The sequence below is a fragment of the Zingiber officinale genome, chromosome 7A (genome assembly GCF_018446385.1).
Source record: "Zingiber officinale cultivar Zhangliang chromosome 7A, Zo_v1.1, whole genome shotgun sequence".
NCBI lineage: Eukaryota > Viridiplantae > Streptophyta > Magnoliopsida > Zingiberales > Zingiberaceae > Zingiber > Zingiber officinale.
In genome coordinates, this window is record NC_055998.1 from 126,491,240 (window position 1) to 126,503,435 (window position 12,196).

Below are 12,196 nucleotides of genomic sequence, written 5' to 3' on the forward strand. Positions count from 1 at the left end.
AACTTCACCAGTACCATCTATCAAGTTAAACTTTTGTCTCTATTTAGATTAGCCTTAATTACCCACCCAGGTAAGTTGTTGATTTTAGAGGTGCAAACTAGTTTGGAGCCTCCCCCTGAATTGTTGGACTTTAAGTTTAGGTTTTAGGTTTATGTCGATTTATTTTATAGTTATAGTAGACTTGGTTATAGCTTGAGTTTTAATTAATTTTGTTGTTATTTAATTTAGATTTGGTTATTAGTTTGTTTGATCTTATTGAATTTAGTTTAGTGGGTTTAACTTTTGAGGTTGACTTACTTGCTTTATTTGGTTTTAGATAGTGTATTGTATTTTTAAGTGCGTAGTATTGATTAATTCCTACTTGCATGGTTAGACACACTTTCGGAACCCAAGCCTTGGTTTGAGTTTTATTTTGATTGACAAGAGTTATAAAGGTTTTGTTAGATAAGCTGGACTTATATCTGAGTCCGGATTTATTGTACACAGCTCTTTGTGATCTAAATATCATATCCAGATACTTAGATCTTATTGTGAATTTTTCTAATTGTTATTTTAGTTCAAGTATTTCACTTTTCAATATGGAATTATCCTCCTCAAGTTTTACAACTTGAGTTGGGATTTCAGGTTGAATCGGCTCGGTCGTTGAGATAGATTTTAGTTGATTGTTAAGTATTTTATTTTCCATACTTAGTTTGTTTATTTTATTTTCAGACGTACTTAATTTTTTATCTAAACATGCAATGATTTTAAAAAATTTCTTGCTAAGAGTAGACTGTACCTCATCGGAACCTTCGGAAATGAGTGCAGACTCGTGGCTTGATTCGGGTTTAGACCTGTCTTCTGATTCACTCTTTGACTCTGGTCCATTTGCCATTAGCGCGAGGTAGTTGGCATGCTTTGGTTCATTACCGTCTGATTCCTTTGCAGACAATTTATCCCACGTTGCTTTGAGGACTTTCTTTTTCTTGAGATTCAGGCAATCATTCTTGTAGTGTCCCTTTTTATTGCATCTAAAACACGTGACGTTCGTCTTATTGTTGTTGGAGTTATAAGTAGAGTTGATCTTCTACAGGTCCTATTTGGTGAAATTCTTCTTTCTCCCGGTGAACATTTTTCTTACCAGGCTCACCAGGTATTCTTTATCATTTGAGTCTGGGTCAGACTCAGCTTCGGGTTCTGGTTTAGTTCTTTTTTTGACGTTCCTGCAACAAGAGTAATACCTTTCTTAGGTTTGGCATTAGTCTGTTCATGTAACTCTAATTCATAGAAAAGTTCATCTAATTTAAGTTTAGATAGATTCCTCGAGATTTTGTAGGCATCCACGATGGATGCCCACAATGCATTTCGAGGGAAGGTATTTAGGGCATACCTTATCAAGTCTCGATTCTCTATCTGATGACCAATTGTGTGGAGCCCATTGAGGTGTCTTTTATCCTTGCGTGAAGCTAACTAGTGGATTCTCGTTCCTACATTTTGATATTAAATAATTTATTTAAAAGTAAGTCTCTTTTTGTTACCTTTGCATTACTGGTTCCCTCGTGTAATTCTACAAGCTTGTCTCATAGTTCCTTTGCATTTTCATATATGCCGATGCGGTTCAGTTCCTCCTTCATTAGTCCACACTTGATGGTGTTGAGAGTCTTGAAGTCAATCTAGGCCTTTTTCTTCATCTCCGGATTCCAATTTTCTAGGTCCATTGGAATTTCAGTGTTGTAGTCGGCTGGTGCCTTGTATCCTTTAGTGAGCTGAACCACTATTGAAAGTCGATCTTCAGGTAGACTTCCATCCACTTCTTCAAATATGAGAAATCGTCCCCGTTGAATAAGGGCGGGCGAAGAGTGTTTTATCCTTCGTTTTGAGTCATTTGTCACTGGAATATAAAACTAGAGAAAAGTACCAAGACTTGGTCTTGAATTAGCAGAGTTTTAAAAAAATAAAGTATGTTGAGGAACTTGACTGGTGTTGCACCAACTTCGAGTAAAAATCAAACGAAAAAAATTATTTGAAGAGGTAAACTTTTACCGATTCAAATAGAATGCGAAAAATTGAAATCCAAATAAAATAAATCAATTCCCCCTGGCTTGATTGGTGGTTGCACCAATTCAGAGCAGATCTTGCTTTGATACCACTTGTTGGATTGAGTCGCATGTGAGAGAGAGGGTGAATCATGTGGTTTTTAAAAATAAATCTTTTTCATTTTTAAGAACAAAGTGTGCAACGGAAAACTACTCATACAAGAGCAAGTACAAGAGCACGCGTTCAGTTTTACTTGGTTCGGAGCCTTCAACGACTCATACTATAACACTCAGGTCCCACGGACCTATTGATGTGTAATTCACTAAACAACCTCTTCCGGTACTCCCGGAAAAGGAAATTGAGTACAAAGAAAGACATAACAAGTGCAACACACTGCAGTTGTCCTTTTTACAGATAAGTAAGTACACAAATTACAAGTTCGTTACCCAACACCTCTGAAGATTGTTAGCTTAGGCTCAGTGTCGATTGGCTCCTCAACAGTAGTCGAGCATAACAAAGTTGTAGCAGAGTCACAACAGGAAGCCGGAGTAGTTGGAACCTCAAATGGACGCGTAGAAGCTCGTATGGAAGTTGTTGTTGAAACTTAGGTCGAGAAGCCCTTATAAGGGTTGTAGAAGGCGCCTTTAAAGGCTTTGAAGGCGCCTCCAATGTGGCAATTCTGATCCTGAACAAGATGCCCCTTATTTGCAACGAGGTCTAAACTTTATCCTACGGAAGGTGCCTTCCATGCATTGAAGGCGCTAAGGCACCTTTAATCCCTTGGAAGGCGCCTCGGGTAATGTTCACCCGAGGTTTTTTGTGCTCTTCTTATCCTGCAAAGCGTGTTACTCTAATAAATCAAATAATAACATACAAGATAAGTGTTAGCACAATAATACTGAGTAGTAATTAGATCATGTTTCTCCTGAGACCAAGATCTAGTCAAGTTCTCAGTTTAGGGATCCGAAATGGACCTAAACTAGACCGACGCTTATTGTCTCACAACCGGAATGTGTTCTCACCAAGTCACTCTCCTCCAGTGACTTACCTTTATTTACCAACTTGTAGTCGGTTGATTAGCCTCTTGACTCACCAAGTCTTCATGTCAGTTGTCAGATCCGTAGACCCAACTGAACTTCTGCCGATTGTCCACCAGACTTCCTGTAAGATATCAAGTCGGCTCGTTGGCCTATCTGGACTTTGCACCAGCTATCCAGTCCCATGGACCTAGCTGGATTTCAGCCCAGTGTTTGGTCCTTCAGACTCGTCAGTTTCTACATGCTTAGTAAAGCACTTAGATCACAAATACACCTAACTTAACTCATTTGTCATTTATCAAAATCTGAGTTAGACCGTTAGTACAAACTGTACCAACACTAATCACTAGATTAATGAATTTTGGAGAAATGGTAACTAGTCAAGACTCACAAAGGTATGCATTAAATGTATTCCCAAGAACACCGGAATGGGTGTCTATAGTAGATTTTACTATATATAAAAGGACCTCGAGGAAAGTACTCTAGAAATCCTATTTTCATCATTCAAATTACATGAGTCTCGATGTGTAGGACAAAGAAAGGAGTCAAGTCAGAACCTAGCTTTGTAAGCTAAGAAGGACGAACCAAATTCTAACACATCCCCCAATGAAGATGAAAGAGCATACATGGTAAGAAAATTTTCAAAATTATTTAAGTCTAATAGCTTTAACAAGTCATAGGCTAAGAAACTTTTTTGAATAAATGGAAAATAAGATGCTACAACTACAATGAAAAAGGACACGTAAAATATAGCTACCCAAAACTGAAGGAGACACACAAGGACAAAAGGCCAACACAAACAAAGCACAAGAACCTTAAGCGATGTGGGATGAATCGTCATCATCCGAATCAGAGGTCGAAGCATACGCCGGACTTGCATTGATGTCGAGTCAGTAAACGGAGAGCATCGATAAAGGAGGAGCTACTTCAGAGGAAAGCAACGATGAGGGAGGGGAGAGTCAAACTTCGAGATAGATATAATAAGTAAGGTATATCTTCTTCCTCCTAACCAACTTTATGAAGGTATAAAATTAATATCTGGATCTTTATACAAACTTAAAACTAAGAATAATAAATTAAAAAGGGAAAATTTAGATTTAAAAACTATTTTAGTCAAAGCATGTCCCTTAGAAAATTTAGATAAACTGGAAATTAAAAATGATAAACTAAAAGAGCAAATAGAATTACTGAAAAAGAATGATGCAGAAATAATGCATCACTAAACTAGTATTTTCAATATCACAAAGGTCAAATTGTAAAAGTAACATGAAAAAATATTTCAAAAATTTATCTTATTAATCTATTAGGTAGAAACCTATATTGAGTGCCCAAATTATCATGTTTAGTTTAATTTAATTAATTTTTTTTGCATGTTAAAATAAAAATTTAGTTTAATCTTGTTATTGATTAGGAAAATTAATTATTTCATATACCTATTGTTGATGTTTTCTATTAAATATTTTTTTTTGATAATAAATTCATTTTCTATTAGATTAAATTTTTCCGAGATTGTTTGGTAATTATCTAATTTTTTAATCAAAAAATGTAATTTAAAATTTAAAATTCTTTCTATGATTAATTTTGAAATTTTTAATTTTTCTAGAGATTACCTTCTATTTTGAACATTGAGAAAAATAGTAAGATTTTTTAAGTTAAAAATATATTTTTAAACATTTAAATTTAAAATAATTAGTTCTATTTAAAAATAAGTATTTTAGTTAAAATAAAAAAAATTGTCATAAATTTTTTTTCCTAATCCTAATTTTTTGTATGACCATGACAAAATTGTTTAGCATTTTTTTAATACTTAAAATAATTTTTAAATTATTCTTTTCAAAAATAAGGTTTAATTGACAAAAATTATTACTTTTAAAAATTAATTTTGAGAAAAAACAATATTCCTGAAAACTCTATTTTAAACCCCAAGATTTTTTTTTCAAAATGTTTCTTTAAGTTTCATATTTTTTTTCCTTATTTTTTGATATCGTCAAAGGGGAAGAAAATTTAGGGAGAGATATTAAAAATATTTTTTACAAATTATGTTTGCATTATTGCAATTTCATTTTTGTACTTAATAATTGCAAAAAAGAATTTACTTAATATTTCATATGTTATTTTATTATTTGTTATCCTAACTTAACTTAGGTTAATACATATAAAAAAGGGGAGGATTGTAAATATCCCGAGTTGGTTTTGATGTGATCAACCAACTCATATTAGGTCCTGTTGTATTTAATACCTTGTGTCTAAGTGTGTAGAAGTTTAAAAACACAAGAAGTCGAGCAGAAGGCGCGGCTAGAGAGAAGAATTGCACGGGAAGCGAGTTGATAAGCTCGGTGCATCCGAGAGGCGAAGTATTGCGGAAGAGTACACCGGTGGAGGAGAAAGACGTATATGACGTTTGAGGGACGAGAAGTCGGGGAGAAAGCTTGCTCGAAGAAGGTCGAAGTTGGGTTCGGATGAACTCAACTCCGAATAACCGGAGCATCGCCCAAGCGAGCAGGATCAAAGAAGATCAACTTGGATGTTGATCTTGAAGATTCGAGGCACCTCCCTTGTGATAGAAGATGCCTCTATTGAAGCCACCCAACAAAGGCACGAAGGCGCCTCTAAGGTGTCTGAAGCGCCTCGGATGAAAAGGCACAAAAACGCCTCAAGCAAGATCGAAGGTGCCTCAAGCAGAGGCACAGAAGGGCCTCCAATGACATTAAAGGCGCCTCCAACCAGTCAGTAGCTGTTAGGCTACCGTTGAGAAGAGAATAAAAGTTTATCCTCTTGGAGGCGCCCTGGATCCCCTTGGAGATGCCATCAAGCAAATAGAAACCTTTTCCCATAGACTATAAAAAATCCCTAGAACTAGGAATTATTCAACAACTTTTGTAATTAATTCCTAGTTATTTTCTGAGCTTTTCAAAGAGTGTAAGAGACTTCTCTGCCTACAACGAAGGAGATTCTTTTAGTGCTTTCATTACCTTAAATTAACAATCAACTAGGTTGTAACCAAGTAAACTCTGACCTTCTTACTTATCTTTAAATTGTTTCTTTTATGTTAATTACTAGCTTTAATTAATTATATATCCTTGCTAAGTTCGAAAAGCAAGAGAAAATTCTAACTTACTTGCAGGGTTATTCACCTCTCTCTAGCCGGCCTACGCAAACCAACATTTACTAGCTGCCTTGAGTGAGAATATTACCCATTTGATTTAGTTTGATTTTTGACTCATGTATCGCACTAATATTGTTTGTTGGTTGGTTTAATGTTGTAGGTTCTGAAATTGTGTGATTTTGAGGTAAAATTTGACAACTCTAAAATTATGTCGAATATTTAGTTGTAATTATTTGAGTTGCAATAATATTGGGTGATGATGTTTGTGAATTTTCATGTTAAGATTTTTATCCTAAAAATTTATTATTACAAATTTTGGAAAAATAATTCATTGGTAGCGATATTTATTTGATGAGATAAATGGAGAGAGGAGGACACATAGAAGAGGGGGTATATTTGTAAGTTCATCGTGCTCCTCTTTTAGAGTTGAATGACGAAGGAAAAAAGGAGGTTGGCTTCATTTTTTTTTTTTTTTTTTTTTTTCGCTTCCGTCGGATCTCCCTGTCCCTCCTCTCCAATGTCTACATACATCCACCCGCGACCTCTGTGCCATCAAGAATCGGCCATCGAAAGCCTCCTCTTCTCCCTCTCTCCCAAGCGCACCACCACCGCATGAGATCACTGTTGCCTCCTCTGTCGATGGTCAGATATACTCTCTAGTCGTCAGCTACCGTCGAATCCGCTCCATTGCCTCTCTCTCTCTCTCTTCCTTCTTATGCACATCAGTAGTCTTGCGCAACCTCCTTGTTTCTCATGTCATTGGACACCACGAACGTCCTCCCTCCTTGCCTTATGCTCTCTGTCAGTAGCCCCTTTGCCAGATCTGCTCTCTAGCACTGTCACCGCCACTGCGACGAGGAGGCCCCACAGCCGCTTGCCTAGCACTGCCACCTCCTTCTCCCCCTCGCTCCAAGGCCTCCGTGAATAGCCCCGAGTTGTCGGCCACGCCCGCACTATAGCTCCTTCCCCTGACTGCTACCTCTCTGGCAGTCGTGGTATCCTATCCGGCCTTCAGGCTGTCATTGCTATGCACCCCCTGAGGTGCTCTACTTGACTACCTCATGTTGCTTCTGGCACCTCCCGCCTTCCAATCGGACCAGTCGACAACCACCGTCTCCAAGCATTTGACGTCGATTCGACATTGTTACCATCCAACCTTCATTCTGCTGCTGATGTGTGTTGGTGCATGGAGCATCAAACGATCAAATCTGTGTTTTGATAATGACAAAGAAGTTCAAAGTTAAGCTGTCCTATTGTTTAACAAGTTGAACTAAGTGTGCAGGAAAGTCCTAAGTAATCTTAGGCAAAGGAAAGTCCTAGTTGGGGTTAGCCAGTGGAAAGTTCTAGCTGCAGTTAGGCAACAAAGTCCTGGTCCGGGGGACTGGGCGAAGTGTTGGCGGGTCGAGAGTTTTGGGTAAAATCCTAAAGTCAAGGAATCTAGGTGAAAATCCTGGGGCTCGTGGACACCAAGTAGAAAACTGGACAGATCGTGGATCAGACATTCAGCATGAAGTCCTGAAGTCTCGGACGCTGAGCAAAAGTCCAAACGATTTGGAGGACCGTTCTGGCAAAAGGTAATTTCTCCTAAGAGAAGTAGGTGAGGATGCGTTCCTTGAAGAGAGAACAGTAGGCGTCGGTCTGAACTAAAGTTTCAGCAAAAAAAGTCAGGATTGGATAGTCTGAAGGCTGTCAAATATTGTTGTTCTTTACATATTATTTGCCTAGACTGACTCTGTTTTGCATGAAAGAGGTACCAAAAAGGGGAGTCTGGGCACTCGGAAGGGATCCGGGCACCCGGACCAGTTTTGTCTGGGTGGGTGCCACATACACTCAAGCAGTCTGGGCGCTCGGAGCTGGTCTTGGCACCCAGACCAAAAAAGTTATCCCGAAGTTGAGTTGGAGCGCAACGACTGGAAGAACCCATGTCAACTGTCTAGGCGCCCGAAATGGGCTATAAAAAGAGGCTTCGACCAGTGGCTCAAGTACATATTATTTGCCTAGACAGACTCTTTTTTGCAGGAAAGAGGTACCAAAAAGGGGAGTCTGGGCACTCGGAAGGGATCCGGGCACCCGGACCAATTTCATCTGGGTGGGTGCCACATACACTCAGGCAGTCTGGGCGCTCGGAGCTAGTCCTGGCTCCCAGACCAAAAAAGTTATCTCGAAGTTGAGTTGGAGTGCAACGACTGGCAGAACCCATGTCAATTGTCTAGGCGCCCGAAATGGGCTATAAAAAGAGGCTTCGACCAGTGGCTCAAGTACATCAATCCAAAAAAGTTCTTCTCTTGCGGGCTACTCAGAAAAAGCTTCCACGTCGCCCGAAAGTTGCTCCGACGATGACTACATTGAAGATTTCACTCCAAAAGTTGTCGATATTTTTATTGTTCAAATTATGTGTAATCATTAGAAACTATACTTGTACTCATTACGATTGAGTAGTGATTACCCATCAAAAGCACTCTCATGTGCTGGACTTGGAGTAGGATTCGTCACAAGCTCCGAACCAAGTAATTCTTGGTTGTGTTAGCGATTGAATTGTTTTTGTCTTTATTTTGCTGCCTTTACTCCGATTGATTTAAACAAATGTGAAAGTCACGAGTGTTATTCACCCCCTCTAGCACATCTTGATCCTACAATTTGAATCAGAGTCCGGACTGCTAGAATGGCTAATTGTAGATTGTGCATAAGAGTCATGGTCCAATCAAACCATGTAAATGGAGTATTGACCTCGAATGAAAAAAGTGGGGGCTCCTGTGTTCAGATCAAGAGGACTAGATACCAGGCTAGTGCCCGACCCGAAAGATTTTTTGGGCAAAACTTCAGACGTTGGCAACAACGAATAAAATTTTGGCTTACTACACTAGGGCTATTCTCCGTTATAGAAACAGACCCTCCTTCACCCAATGAAGAGGAACCTGCCCGTAGTGTTGTCTTAGAGAGGTTTAAGCAGAGGGATTATCTCTGCCATGGGAGAATCCTAGCTGCCCTCTCAGACGCACTATTTGATGTGTACTGTTCAACCGCTTCAGCTAAAGAGCTGTGGAAATCTTTAGATAAAAAATACAACTCTGAAGATTCTGGTTTAGAAAAGTACACTGTGGCAAAATTCCTAAACTTCAAAATGGTTGAAGGTAAATCTGTGATAGAGCAGATACATGAATTCCAAGTCCAAATTCATGGTCTTGCTGAAGGAGATATGCCATTACCTGAAAAATTTCAGGTCTTGTCAATCATCGAAAAATTACCTCCGAGTTGGGAAGATTTTGGCATGACTCTTAAACATCGGAGAGGTAAAATCTCTCTCGAAGATTTGATGATTGCCTTAAATATCGAAGAAGAACATCGGAAGCAACATAAAAATGATGATACAAGAATGCCTATGGATTTTATTCCAAAGGAGAATGTAGTAGTCTCATCTGACAAGAAGAAATTCAAAAAACAGAAAATGAAAAACAAGATGAAACCCAACCCAAAGGTTCAAAAGAAAACTGGAACCAAACCTAAGCCTTGCTGGGCATGTGGACAGGTTAGACATTATGCCAAATTCTGCCCTAAGCGAAAGGACAAGGAGAAAAACCAAAGTAGTACGTCCAAGGCACAAGTAAATGTCGTGACTGCTAGTGACGACACCAGCGATAGGTTTGTTACCTTCAAACCCGAACTAAACTTGATTTATCAACCCAATGAATGGTTAGTTGATACAGGTGCTAATGTACACTGTTGTGCTGATCGCTCAGCCTTCCTTACTTATCAGGTAATTGAAGGCACTTCCGTGATCATGGGGAACCATTCTGCAGCTAGGGTGTTTGGGATAGGACAAGTTGACCTGAGGTTCACCTCTGGAAAAGTCCTGTCACTGCATGAGGTGCATCACGTTCCAGCGGTCCGTCGGAATTTGATTAGCGGATCAAAGTTAGTCCGTGCTGGTTATGAGTTGAACTTTAAATGTAATAAAGTTGTAATATTACATTTAGGAACCTTTATTGGAAAAGGTTACCTTAATGAAGGTTTATTTAAACTCAATGTAGAAAATGCTACTTTAAATAAATCTTCTGATATTGGTTATTCATATAACATTGAGTCTTATGATCTATGGCATGATAGATTAGGACATGTCAATTTTAATACCGTAAAAAGGATAATGAATCTTGACATGATCCCTAAGCATGCTATAAATGATAAGAAAAAATGTGAAATTTGTGTGCAATATAAACAACCTCGTAAACCCTTCAAATCAGTTGATAGAAATTCTGATATTTTAGAATTGATTCATACTGTCTGTTGTGAGTTTAACGGTGTAATAACGAGAGATCATAAAAGATATTTCATTACCTTCATTGATGATCACTCTCGTTATTGTTATGTTTATTTGCTAAAAACCAAGGATGAAGTTTTAGATAAATTTATGATTTTTAAATCTGAAGCTGAGAATCAAACCGATAAAACTATTAAAAGGTTAAGGTCGGATAGGGGTGGAGAATTTACCTCGAACCTGTTTCAAAAATTTTGTCAAGATACAGGTATAATCCATGAGGTAACTGCTCCATATAGTCCTCAATCCAACGGTATAGCAGAACGGAAAAATCGAACCCTTGAAGATATGATTAATTCCATGTTAGGCAGTTCTGGGTTACCCAACTTTATGTGGGGGGAGGCTCTATACACTGCATGCCATGTGCTAAATAGAGTCTCAATGAAGTCAATGGATAAAACCCCATATGAGCTTTGGAAAGGCCGAAGGACAAGTTTGAAATACCTTAAAGTGTGGGGGTGCCTGGCAAAGGTACTAGTACCTGAACACAGAAGGAAAAAACTTGGTCCAAAGACCGTAGATGGTATCTTCTTGGGTTATGCTCAAAATAGTATTGCATATAGGTTCCTGATTATTAAATTAGAAATTCCTGGAATAGATGCAAATACTATTGTAGAACTTCGCAATGCTACATTTTTTGAGGATATATTTCCTATGAAGACGAGAACACCTCAATCTAGTATTCCTACTAGAAATGAGCCTTCTTCCGTAGAGGTCCCACTATCCGTAGTGGGTACACCTTCCTCAAGTCACTCTAGACTAGATGAATCTAGTGAGTATACAGAACCAAGAAGGAGCAAGAGGCAACGTGTGTCTACGGATTTAGGCCAGGACTTTATCACCTATAATATAGAAGGTGATCCTGTGACATATAGAGATGCTATGGCTTCTCCTGAAGCTAAACACTGGAAAGAGGCCATTAAAAGTGAAATGGACTCTATTATCTCTAATGCCACCTGGGAGTTGGTAGATTTACCTCCTGGGTGTAACACTATAGGATGTAAATGGGTGTTTAAAAAAAAACTAAAACCTGATGGGTCAGTAGATAAATTCAAAGCCCACCTAGTTGCTAAGGGATTCAAACAGAAAGAATGGATTGACTATTTTGACACTTATTCTCCTGTTACTAGAATTACTACAATCCGAGTGTTAATAGCATTGGCGTTCATATATCATCTTGAGGTCCATCAAATGGATGTCAAAACGGCATTCCTTAATGGAGATCTTGAAGAAGAGATATATATGGATCAACCTGAGGGATATGTAGTTTCTGGAAATGAGAACAAAGTCTGTAGGTTAGTCAAATCTCTTTATGGTTTGAAGCAAGCCCCAAAGCAGTGGCACGAAAAATTTGATAGAGCTATGTTATCATTTGGCTTTGAAATGAATAACTCTGATAAATGTGTGTATGCTAAAATGAAAGGTGATAATTGTATTATCTTATGTTTGTATGTAGATGATATTCTACTGTTTGGTTCTAACATTTCTATTATTAATGAGACTAAGACCCTCTTAAGTGGTAAGTTTGATATGAAGGATATGGGTTGTGCTGATATGATTTTAGGGCTGAAGTTGACTCGTTCAACTGATGGAATAGCAATTTCTCAATCACTCTATATTAAGAGAGTATTAGAGAAATATGGCTATAGCCAAGTTAAATCTATAGTCACATCCTATGATCCTTCAAAAACTCTCCACAAGAATAAGAGTGGTGTGGTAGTGTCT